Source organism: Manacus candei, unplaced genomic scaffold (genome assembly GCF_025592945.1).
Source record: "Manacus candei isolate 608988 ecotype Guabito, Panama unplaced genomic scaffold, ASM2559294v1 h1tg000045l, whole genome shotgun sequence".
Taxonomy (NCBI): domain Eukaryota; kingdom Metazoa; phylum Chordata; class Aves; order Passeriformes; family Pipridae; genus Manacus; species Manacus candei.
The window spans coordinates 299,891-312,234 of record NW_026138093.1 but is presented as its reverse complement, the minus strand read 5'-3'; the positions used below and the strand labels follow the sequence as shown (position 1 = coordinate 312,234).

At 54.9% G+C, this 12,344-nt stretch overlaps 1 protein-coding gene and 1 pseudogene across 1 annotated transcript in view; one reads left to right on the top strand and one right to left on the bottom strand.

Annotated features, from left to right (window-relative positions):
* LOC127474808 (uncharacterized) overlaps positions 1–12,344 on the bottom strand; it is a 1,366,245-nt pseudogene that overhangs the window by 1,153,920 nt on the left and 199,981 nt on the right.
* LOC127474838 (zinc finger protein 345-like) overlaps positions 11,306–12,344 on the top strand; it is a 70,791-nt gene continuing 69,752 nt past the window's right edge. The window contains exon 1 of the mRNA XM_051796145.1: positions 11,306–11,591. The gene's annotated coding sequence lies outside the window, so the exon portion shown is untranslated. The remainder of the gene's footprint in view (positions 11,592–12,344) is intronic.

Below are 12,344 nucleotides of genomic sequence, written 5' to 3'. Positions count from 1 at the left end.
AGCTTTGCTCCACTGTCTAATAACTCTGTCCAGATCAGTGCTGGCAACAAGAATTCCAGGTTAACGCTTGTTTCAGTTTTCAGGCTTTGCATTTCAAGAATGGGGAGTTGTTATTGGAAACTCTGCCATGGCTGTCAGTAACAGCCTTGGAAAACAGTTTTTCTTATTTCTGAGGGAGAAGTTTCCAACCCAGCTTTGGAGTATGCAAATAGTTGAATGACTTGTTGTACAATTGGAAATAAAAATCAATACATTTGCTCTGATTAATGTCTTAAGTTATATTTGGCTAAAGAGTTCTTTTCTTGTTACCTTCTTTAAAAAATAGAACCCACAAGCAGAAAGGTGATCTCCTAAAGTGTTGCAACCTTTTAAGTCCACTTGTTGCCACACAACAATAGCATGCCAATATCACATCCAAAGATACAGAATCCAAAGATACACACAAATATAGACCTATACATATCTATGTATGCATATCTATCTACCTATACATATCTATACATATCTATACAAATACACACAAGAAAGTCTGGGGTTCCTGATGAGAGTTCTACACGGGTAATGAACAGAGGACTGGTTTGATGTGTCATACAACTGTGGGAACCATGAATGTAAGCTCTGAGCTTTACTTTATTGTCCCGGTTTGTAACTGCCTGCCTTCCCTTTGGGGGGAACACAGGCCTCTATTTTGCACGCTCTGTTTTGTTTCACTTGGCAGTGCAGACTAGGGGCAGAAGAATTTTTGAAGCCAAACAGCTCGATCCTGATTCAGTTCCTTTAGTGGTGGCTAAAACTCAGGAGCTGGACTCCACGGTGCCAGTGGGACCCTCCCAACTCAGCACGTTGTTCCATGATTCCATCAAGTCCATCTGTCAGCCCAGCACTGCCCCAGCAACCCCCAAACCACTAAAGCGTGTCAGCCATGGCCAGATGCAGGCGCCTCTGAAACACCTGCCGGGGTGCTGGCTCCGCCTGGGCAACCCATTGCAGTGCCCGAGCCCCCCGAAAAACAGCGAGAAACCTTTGTCCAGGAGCTGACCTGAAGCTCCCCTGCCTCAGCCTCGGGCCACGTCCCCCGCTCCTCCCAGCGCAGGCTCCTTTCCAGCAGCCCCCTCGGCAGAAGGCGGCTCAGGGCTCCCCTCTGCCCCCCCGGCCGGCTCCGCTCCGGCCCCGCTCCCGCCACGGCCCCGCTCGGCTCTGCACGGGGAAGGAACGCGCCCAGCCCCGGCCCGACACCCCCGGGGGCCGCGCACCGGGGGACTGTCCCCGGGGCTCACTGCCCGGGGGTCCCTCCTCGGGGGTGACTTACCGGGGCTCCCTCCCCGGGGTCACTTGCCAGGGGTTGTTCACCGCGGGTCATTCACCGGGGGTCCCTCCGCAGGGGTCACTTACCGGGGCTTCTCCCCCGCGGGTCGCTCACCGGGTGTCACTTACTGGGCGTCGCTCACCGGGGGTCGCTCACCAGCGGCCACTCGCCGGGGGCCGCGCACGGGGGGTCCCTCCCCCGGGGCCGCGCACCGGGGACCACTCGCCGGGGCTCTCTCGCCCGGGGGCCACTCGCCGGGGGTCTTGGGGCCGCTGCCCGGGGTCTCTGCCCGGGGGCCGCTCAGCGGCAGCGCTCCCGCTCCCGGCCCCGCCCCGCCCGCTCCCACCCAAACCCCACCAACCGCCCCTCTCGGCCCCGCCCCCGCCCCGCCCAAGCCCCGCCTCGCCCCGCCCACTCCGCCGCCTCCCATTGGCTGCGCACGTTCGGCCCTGGAGCGAGGAGCGCGCGGGGAGCGTTGCCTGGAAACCGGCCAGGGAATCCCGGGAATCCTCGAGGCGCCGGCGCTGCCCCCCCACTCCTGGAGCAGCGGCCGGGCCCGCCCGGGGAGCGGGCACTCAGCGCCCGGCTGCGGCCGCCAAAACGGGCAGGGAAGCAGGCGCGCGGGAGGCGGGCTCCGGGCCCGGGCAGCGAGGAGCCCTTAACTTATATTTGGCTAAAGAGTTCTTTTCTTGTTACCTTCTTTAAAAAACAGAACCCACAAGCAGAAAGGCGATCTCCTAAAGTCTTGTAACCTTTTAAGTCCACTTGTTGCCACACAACAACAGCATGCCAATATCACATCCAAAGATTCAGAAACTTACACAGATACACACAAATAGATATCTATACATAGGTATGTGTATATATACATATCTATACAAATACACACAAGAAAGTTTGGGGGTCCTGATGACAGTTCTACATGGGTAACAGCGGACTGGTTTGATGTGTCATACAACTGTGGGGACCATGAATGTAAGCTGTGAGCTTTGCTTTATTCTCCCGGTTTGTAACTGCCTGCCTTCCCTTTGGGGGGAACACAGGCCTCTATTTTGCACGGTCTGTTTTGTTTCACTTGGCAGTGTAGACTAGGGGCAGAAGAGTTTTTGGAGCCAAACAGCTCGATCCTGATTCAGTTCCTTTAGTGGTGCCTAAAACTCAGGAGCTGGACTCCACGGTGCCGGTGGGACCCTCCCAACTCAGCACGGTCCATGATTCCATCAAGTGCAACTGTCAGCCCAGCACTGCCCCAGCAACCCCCAAACCACTAAAGCGTGTCAGCCATGGCCAGATGCAGGCGCCTCTGAAACACCTGCCGGGGTGCTGGCTCCGCCTGGGCAACCCATGGCAGTGCCCGAGCCCCCCCGAAAAACACAGCGAGAAACCTTTGTCCAGGAGCTGACCTGAAGCTCCCCTGCCTCAGCCTCGGGCCACGTCCCCCGCTCCTCCCAGCGCAGGCTCCTTTCCAGCAGCCCCCTCGGCAGAAGGCGGCTCAGGGCTCCCCTCTGCCCCCCCGGCCGGCTCCGCTCCGGCCCCGCTCCCGCCACGGCCCCGCTCGGCTCTGCACGGGGAAGGAACGCGCCCAGCCCCGGCCCGACACCCCCGGGGGCCGCGCACCGGGGGACTGTCCCCGGGGCTCACTCACCGGGGGTCCCTCCTCGGGGGTGACTTACCGGGGCTCCCTCCCCGGGGTCACTTGCCAGGGGTTGTTCACCGCGGGTCATTCACCGGGGGTCCCTCCCCGGGGTTCCCTCCCCGGGGGTCACTTGCCAGGGGTTGTTCACCGCGGGTCATTCACCGGGGGTCCCTCCGCAGGGGTCACTTACCGGGGCTTCTTCCCCGCGAGTCGCTCACCGGGTGTCACTTACTGGGGGTCGCTCACCGGGGGTCGCTCACCGGGGGCCGCGCACGGGGGGTCCCTCCCCCGGGGCCGCGCACCGGGGACCACTCGCCGGGGGTCTCTCGCCCGGGGACCACTCGCCGGGGGTCTCGGGGCCGCTGCCCGGAGTCTCTGCCCGGGGCCGCTCAGCGGCAGCGCTCCCGCTCCCGGCCCCGCCCCGCCCGCTCCCACCCAAACCCCACCAACCGCCCCTCTCGGCCCCGCCCCCGCCCCGCCCAAGCCCCGCCTCGCCCCGCCCACTCCGCCGCCTCCCATTGGCTGCGCACGTTCGGCCCTGGAGCGAGGAGCGCGCGGGGAGCGTTGCCTGGAAACCGGCCAGGGAATCCCGGGAATCCTCGAGGCGCCGGCGCTGCCCCCCCACTCCTGGAGCAGCGGCCGGGCCCGCCCGGGGAGCGGGCACTCAGCGCCCGGCTGCGGCCGCCAAAACGGGCAGGGAAGCAGGCGCGCGGGAGGCGGGCTCCGGGCCCCGGGCAGCGAGGAGCCCTAAAAAGTACAAAAGTGTTGGAAGAGAGGGAACTCATCGCACCGTCACAGAACAGGCTGAGGTGGAAGGGACCCACGAGGAGCGTCGAGTCCGAGCCTTTGCCCGGCACAGCACCGACCCCAAGAGTCACACCGTGTGCCTGAACTCTGCCAGATCACAGTCCAGCATCAGCTTCATGTGCCGTGAGGCCCCACGTGTGTGTTTGCTCCCCGTGTCTAGTGGGAGAGATGACACTGCCTTAGAGTGGAATAAAGATTATCCGAGACTGGAACTGGCAGCTGTGATAAACTGTATCCCGAGAGCATTTAACTGGTAGCAGTTTTCCCTGGGCTCTAGCTTGCTATTTATTATAGTTATTTGCAGACAGGAAAGGGGAGACAATTAAAAAATCTCTTTCTCCTTGCCCCCTCCACAACAAGTTTGAGGACATGTGGGTGTTGAAACAGAGCTTAACAAACAGTCCAGCCTTGAGAGAGTGGGGAGACCACAGGGGGGCTCAGTTTAACCATTTGTCTGGTTTTCTTCCTTTCTAAGGAGGATTTATTTTTCTTAGGTGGGAAATTGCCAAAAATAGACAGCAAAATCAGACTGCAGTTCAGAGATCACACTCTCATCTCCGTGGAACCAGATCAAGAGAATGCTGTGGGTACAGTGAAGCCACCCCTGTACATTTGGGGTGGGCTGGGGAGTGCATGTGAGGCATGGGAGTTGTTGCTCTCCTGTGCAAAAGGTCTATAAGGGTCATGCAGTTACACTGAGCTGGATCCTGCATCCCATTAGGGTTTGTTAGGATACTGTGGGGTTGTTTGTTGAGTGATGTGGCACATTCCAACCTTATGTAGCAGTTCGTTTGGATACATGTCCGGAATAAAGCCAAGTGCTAGAAATACTCAAACACACAAAATATCTTTTATTACAGTGAGAATAATAATAATAAACTTAGCAAGAGGAATTAAAAACTAAAACAAAAGGATACAAAATAACTATCTTATCGAGTGGCATTAAAACAAATACTATGAACAGCATTTAATACAGAATTAACTAGTGAAAAGGGATACCAAAAAAGGATCTTAACACAATATTATGGATAACACGATATTGGTTAGTAAAAAGGGAAACTAAAGGAAAAATACCATAAACATAAAAGGGGAGTTAAAGGAACACTAAAAGGATATTAAAAAGTTTGTTCTCTCAGTTACTTCCTGTCAATAAACTGTGCTTACCCACACAGACAGGCCAGGGCTGCCAGGATCTGCAGCAGCTGGTCGGTGCCCGTGCTTAGCGGGCGTCCCCATGGAACAACACAGTCTCCATGGCAGGATGAGGATTGCTCACCCCAGCAGTCCTGACACCCCATTTTATCAGCTCTACATTACACCACGTAGGGCCAGTACCCAGTATAAGGTGATGCCTGAGTGGCAGCCAAACCCTGCCTGTTCATCACCTGATAGCAACAGTCTGTGCATGCCCTGCTGTAGGGCAAGGGGCCAGCGACCCCTGCCCACATAATCTTCCTCCCATCATCATCTTTCTCACCCCTATGGATGACCTCTCCCACTGTGTTTCAAGGGTAGATGTATCTATCTTGAAATATGTAGCAAAACCAAGGAAGAACTCAGCTCTGATAATAGGGGATATCAGGCTGACTTGCTAAAAAGCACAATGGACCTTACAATTCGCTTGTGCCATGAAGTTACATTGTACCATACTCTGGCTGGTTTCACATCCTAATATGATTCCTTTCTCACGCCTCTATGCTCCATTGATCATCTAATTCAAAAGTACCCCCCTTACATTTGTTTAAATATAAAATGAACCAAGGACAATTTTTGAGAGCTTTGCATTTAGATTTCATTAGTCTGAAGTAGTAAAATAAATGGTCTTGGGTGTATTTGTCTGTATAGAATCATGGACTGGTTTGGGTTGGAAGGGACCTTAAAGGTCTTCTCATTCCACCCCCTGCCATGGGCAGGGACACCTTCCACTAGAGCAGGTTGATCCAACCTGTCCTTGGACACTTGCAGGGATCCAGGGGCAGCCACAGCTTCTGTGGGAATTGCATCCCTGCCCGTCCCCACCCTTCCAGGGAAGGATTTCTTCCCAGTCTCCCATCTAACCCTGCTTTCTTTTAGTTGAAAAACCATTGCCCCTTGTCCTGTCCCTCCAGGCCCATAGAAAAAGTCCCTCTCCCTCCTTTTTATAAGCCCCCTTCCCTGGTGGGGTGTCTTCAGCTCCTCCCAGGACCTGTGTGTGTTTGTATCTATCTTGTATCTGTCTATATTTATAGACAGGATATATTTTAATACATTTCTATCCATATATTTAGACATAGATATTTACACACTGTAAATATTAATGCACACCTGTCTACACAATGATGTTGACTTTGTAATCCAGACCTAGCCCTTCCATTCTGTAACCTTTTTGGGGGGTTTATTCCTTGGGATTTCCAGGGTCTCACTTTCAGTGGAGCAGATCTTTCCCACCTGGATCTTTGCTGCATAAACTTCAAGGTGGCCAATCTGAGCCACTGCAACCTGGCCCGTGCCAACCTGTGCTGTGCCAGCCTGGAGAGGGCTGACCTGTGCTGGATGGAAGAGCTGCTGCAGCTTGGGAGGGCTGGGCTTGTGTTAACAGAGAGGAGCTGGAACAAACAGAGCGGTGTAAAACATCGAGTTCTTAAATATATTCTAGAGTTGTTCTGGTTCCCAAAGCTTTTACACTTCCTCCCAGTAATGATTTAATGGGATTGACTCCCAAAGCAGAAATTAAAAGTGTCTTCTTGATTGTCTTTGGTGTTGTTCCTCTGGCTCTCAGTGACTCCTGTCTGTGCCAGTGTGCCAACCTGCCAGGGGTGAAGATGCTGCGCTCCAACGCAGAGGGAGCGTCCCTGAAAGCTGCAACTCTGAGGACCCATCAGGCCTTCAAGCTCATCTGGAAGGTGAGAAGCTTTTGCCTTGTCAATCTGTGCCAACTGAAGCCTGTGTTTGTCCATTTCTATGGCCCGGAAAAGGTCCAGCTGTGGTTTGTCCAACCCTGAGAAGGGCCCACAAGGGCTGCACTGAGTCTGTGACCATCTCAGCCCCAAATCCCCTTGTCCTCCTCCAGTTCACACAGCTCTGAGGCAGCACCAGTGTGCAGCTGCTGTGTTTCTGACTGGTTTTCCTCACAGAACCCCTTTCTGTGTGTGTTCCAGGTGCCAGCCTGAAAGGAGTGGCCATGGAGGGCAGTCAGATGACAGGAATGAACCTCCGAGTTGCAACGCTGAGAAACGCCAAACTAAAGAACTGAAACCTCAGGGGAGCAACGTTGGCAGGAACTGATTTGGAAGTGAGTTGGGATTCATTTTCCATCCTATTCCTTTCTCTCCTGTAGTCAGCTGGTAATTGGGGGGATTGGTGGCTTTTGGCTGACCTCTCCAGCTTCAGAGTACAATGGAGTTCAGGTAAATGGACTTCCAGTAAAGCTTTGAACAGAGTTCTGGGTGCATTCCATTGACACTTCTTCTTCTTTTCCCCTTCAGAATTGTGACCCAGCAGGTTGTGACCTCCAGGAAGCCAATTTGAGGGGCTCTGATGTGAAAGGAGCCATCTCTGAAAAGATGCTGACCCCCCTGCACATGTCCCAGAGCATCAGATAGGGAAGAGAAGACGTCAAAGAGGAAGGAATCCAAACATTTGTTGTGACTTTCTTCTCCTCCTCCTCTTCCTGAATTAGAAGGAATGGTTATTAGACAACTTCCATTTGCAGTAGTGCCTAAGTAGACTCTTTCTGATCACTTTTGGGGAGGGAATTTTTGTTTCAGAGGTGTAGAGAGAGAGTTTCTCCCTTTGTGAAGAGTGAGGAAGTGGGCTGGTTCTGAAACTGGAAAGAGGGGGGGAGGGTTTCAAGACTTTCATTGTTTAGCATTGCCTGACTTTGGAATGCATTTTAATTTCTAAAGCACAATATATGCAATTCTATTTGTTAGGTCTGTAGCTGCAATATGAATAGAAAATGTTATTGCTGTATAGTAGCAAAGAAAGTGGAGGTTTCCAGGTAGACAAGTGTCTTTACAGACAGTGTCTTCATCTCTGCAGGGTGTTAATGCCAGGGGTGGTCACACAGTGCCCACGGGATGTGTTCAGGTCTCTGCTGGGGTGGAAACAGTGGAGAACTGTCCTCAGAGGTCCTAAATTGCTGTGGAGTAGTTGGAGTGCAGGGTTAGAGCAGCTTTATCCCCTCAAATGTGCAGAGGAAGCTGCTGCCCCTGCAGGGACCTGCCCCGAGCCCGGATTGAGTTCCCCCTGGAAGATCCCTGGGCAGAAATGGGATGTCTTAGTTAATGCTCTCCAAAGGAGTGTGAAATTGCACTCTCAATCCCAGCTGGGAAGAAAAATTCCCCTGCTTCCACATGTCCTGAGCACTCCAGACTGGAGTTCTTGTAGCTTTTTGGATTCTTTGTTGGGAATTCAATGGACAGAGGAAAACACAGAAGTGTCCCCAAAGCAGAGAGAAGCTCTGGGGCCACAGCACCTGCTCCCCCCTCTTCTCATCCCTTCAGGAGATGAAGAAATGGCCCTCAATGTTTTCCCTCAATGTACTGTGGAAATAGTCCCTGAAAGCATAATCATAATCCCATTTCCCAGCCAGATCCACTCTGGGCTGCCTAAAGTGGCTGTAAAAGCATCTTGCCTGGGGCCAAGTGCCCCTTCCACACTTGCTTTACCTGTGGAAAAAAGCAGGAAAAGCTGTTTTTTGTGTGGGTACCCTTCACATCTCAGTGTTTGTGATCTTGGGAATCCTCTTGGACCAGGAACAATGGTAGATTATCTGTTGTCATGAGATTTGTACCTGGAGATTGTTTTGATCTGTGTTTAAATCTTCCTTGAAAACACCATTGATAGAAAACAATGTAAAAAAAAAAAGGAAAAAGAAAAAAAAAGACAAAAAGGCCATACGAAGAAAAAAAGGGAGGAAAAAGAGAAAAAGGAGAAAAAAGAGGAAAAAAAAAGACAGAAAAACAGGAAAAAATGAGACAAATAATAAAAAAGAAACAAACAAGAAAAAAGAGAAAAAAGAAAACGAGAACGAAAAAAGAAAAAAGAGGAAAAAAGGAAGGAGAAAGAAAAAAGAAAAGGAAAAATAAAGAGAAAACAGATGGAAAAGACAGAAAAACAATAAAACCAAAAAAGTATTATCCTCACTCCGTTCACGTGCAAATGGCCGCTCTGATCCGCCGCAAGGACTACAACTCCCGTGCTGCCCCGCGCGGCGCGCAGGAGTGACGGCAGACGTAAGGGGGCGTGGCCGCGCGCTGATTGGCTGCGGCGGTGTTCTCTAAAGGCGGTGCGCGCGCAGAGCGGGAATCGGTGATGGCGGCGGGTCCTGCCTTTGTCTGTGAGAGCTGGCGGGGGGTGCGGGAGAGCGGGGTCTGGGGATCCCCTCGGGGGCTGCGGGGAGCGCGGCTGGGGGGGGAAAGGCTGGAGGGCTCGGGAGGGTTTAGCGCGGGGGTTCAGGGGTTCCCGAGGGTCAGAGCGCAGGGCCTTGGAACCGTCTCGGGGGCCGCGGGGCCCGGGGGCCTCCCAAGAACCCGGATGTTCGATTCGATTGCCGAGAAAATCCCTCGGAAAAAACATTCAAAACCACCCAACGAAAAAAAGAACCCTAAAAAAAGGAAAAGTGAGAAAAAGGTGAAGAAAAACTGGAAGGGCCAGGATGATTTTATTGCTTTGCTTCAATTTTTCCTCCTCAGATTTTCTGCTCCCTTCCTTTACAGAAAGCTTTTCTGCTGTTCTGTGGTTTTGGGGTCCCTTGGGGGCTTTTAGGGGTCCCTGAGGAGGTTTTTGAGGGTCTCTGAGGGGATTTGGTTTCCTGAGGGGACTTAGGGAGGTGGTTGAAGGTCCTTGAAGGGGTTTGGGAATCCCTGAGGGAGTTTTGGAGACTCCGAGGGAATTGGGAGGTCATGGGAGGCTTTGGAAAAGTGACTTTGAAGGAGTTTTGTGGGTTTCTAGGAGGGTTTCAGAAGTCCCAGACGGTTTTGAGGGTCCCTGAGGGGGTTTTTGGGGTCCCTGAAAGGGCCTGGGGGGTCCCAAGTGGGTTTTGCAGGTCACTGAGAGGGTTTAGGGGGTCCTGGAGGGGGATGAGGTCTCTGAGGGGATTTGTGGGGTCTTTAAGGAGGTTTTGATGGGTCCAGAGGTTGATTTCTGAGGGGATTTCAGGGGTTTTGAGAGGATTTTATGGGGTCTCTGTGTCGGCAAACCAACCCCAGGGAAAGGGGATCCCAATTCCCCCCCCGAACCCCAGAGACCCCCAAAACTCAGCAGACAGAGACCTCACAGGGAGGGGGGCTGGAGGGTCCCCTAAAGCCCAGCAGTGGGGTTTAGGGGGATCTCTCAGCCCTCAGGGGAGGGGTCCTGTGGGTGCCCCCCAAAATGCAGGGGGGAGATGTAGCAGAACCGAGTAAGGGGATCCCAGTGCCCCCAGTATCGCCCAGTGACCTCCCAGTGACCCTCAGTATGGCCCAGTAACCCCCTCAGTGACCAGCCAGTGTGTCCCAGTGACCTCCCACTGCCACCCAGTATGGCCCAGTGATCCCCCAGTGAGCACCCAGTAACCCCCAGTATTGCCCAGTAACCTCCCACTGTCTCCCCTTGTGTCCTGGTAATCCCCCAGTACCTCCCCAGTCCCTCCCAGTGCCCTCCCAGCATCCCTCAGTAACCTTCCAGTCCCTCCCAATGCCCCCTGGTTCCCCTCAGTGTGTCCCAGTAATCACCCAGTGCCCCCCAAATCCCCTCAACTGTCCCCAACGTGTCCCCAGATGCCCTTGGCCTTTCTGTGAGTGTGTGTGGGGGGGCGGTTTTGGGGTCATAGGGTCTAATGGGGGGGCTCCTGGGGTGAGATGGAGGGTTGGGGACATCAGGGATGGGGTTTGGGGACAGTGGAATTGGGGGTGTCAAGGAGGGAATAATGGCCATGGGGAGGCCCTGGGGATACTGGAGACACCAGGGTTATCTTGGGGTGTCAAGAGGGGAATTAGGGACACCAAGAGGGTCTTGGGGACACCAAGGGGGATCTCAGGGTTCACCTGCTTGTGGTGCAGCCCCTCCTCTCCCACCCCAGGCTCTATTAACCCCTCCCAAATGTTCCCTAACCCCCATTTTCCTTTTAATCCCCTCCACACACAGATCCCTTTGACCCCCAATGCCTCCAAGACCCCCAAATCCCCACCCAAACTCCCCAGATCCCCCCAAATCTCACCGAGCCCCCCCCTGCCAAATCCCTTCCAACCCCACCCCAAGAGGGATCACCCGGCACCCTGGGACAGAACACAGTGGGCTGTACTGGGGGCACTGGGCTGTGCTGGGAGGGCACTCAGCGTCCCTGGAGGTGTTGAAGGTGAGAGTGGATGTGGCCTCAGTGCCATGGTCTGGGAAGCACAGCGGGGTTGGATCCAGGGTTGGACTTTATGGTCTCAGAGGTCTTTTCCAACGTGGCTGATTCTGTGATTCTCTGATTGCCATTCCTATGGCAGCACATGCTTGAGGCTCCATCCCCAGGGTGATAGAGATGTCTGTCCATATCTATTTCCAAGGTCAGTGTGTAAATGTGTGGTGTTAGCAAAGCAGGCTAAGTTGTGGGCTGGTTGTAGAAGGAGAAAGAAGCCCAGAGGCCAGTGCAAGCAGGCAGCCCTCAGCTTGCCCATGATGTCCCCTCCCTGCAGGTTCCTGTCCTTGAGCCCAGGCCCTGAGGTGAGGCTGAGAAGTGGCGCGGAGGTGAGCCCAGAGCTGTCCCTGAGGTGAGGCTGAGAATAAGTGCAAGGCAGAGGTGCTGCTGAGGAAGGAGAGCCCCGTGGTGGGGAAGAGACAAAGCTGTGAGTGCCCATCCCCGAGCAGGTGCTGTGTCCATCCCCTGTGTGCCAGGTGAGCTGGGGCTTTGCTGCAGAGCTGCGGGCGCTGATTTGAGGGTCTCCAAGTGCTGAGATGGTGGGCACCCAGGAACACAAACTGTGCCTGGCCATGGAGCCTGCAAGGAGGAGCAGAGACAGCCCTGGCAGTGTGGGGGGCCAGGTTGTGCCTGTGCCTTCCCCTGCAGGCCCTGGCTGTCCCTGCTGGGCCCCTGTCCATCCCCATCAGGTCCCTGCCCGTCCCCCCGGGCTGAGCTCCCCCCAGGAAGTGCCGTGGAGCTGAAGCTGCTGCCATCCCCCCCTGCAGCCACTGCCCCAGCCAAGGGAGCAGCAAAGGCAGGGCCAGGAGCAGAGGCAGCAGCAGGGGAGCCCTGGGGGGGCCGGGAAGCTCTTGTGTGGGGCAGGAAAGAGGTGCTGGGCACGAGGCCGGGGCTGTGCTGAGCAGGCCCAGCCCTCACATCCCCCCAGCCAACGCCGGCTGCCCGGGGGGCTTGGGAGGGACCCCCAGCCCGTGTGCCCCACACTGAGCTGGCAGAGAGAGAGCCAAGGGACAGGGCCACGGGCAGGGCCCTGGGTGAGGGACAGGCAGGGCCATTGCAGGGCCACGGTGAGGGCACAGCCTGTGGCAGCAGGGGGTGTTGGGACCAGGCAGTGGTGGGGCCGAGCAGAGCACGAGGCCTCTTGCAGAGCCCTGGAGCAGCCTCCCACTTGCCAGCCCTGCCCTGGTGGGGTGACACTGTCCCCTCCCTACAGGGTGCTCCCCCGAAAT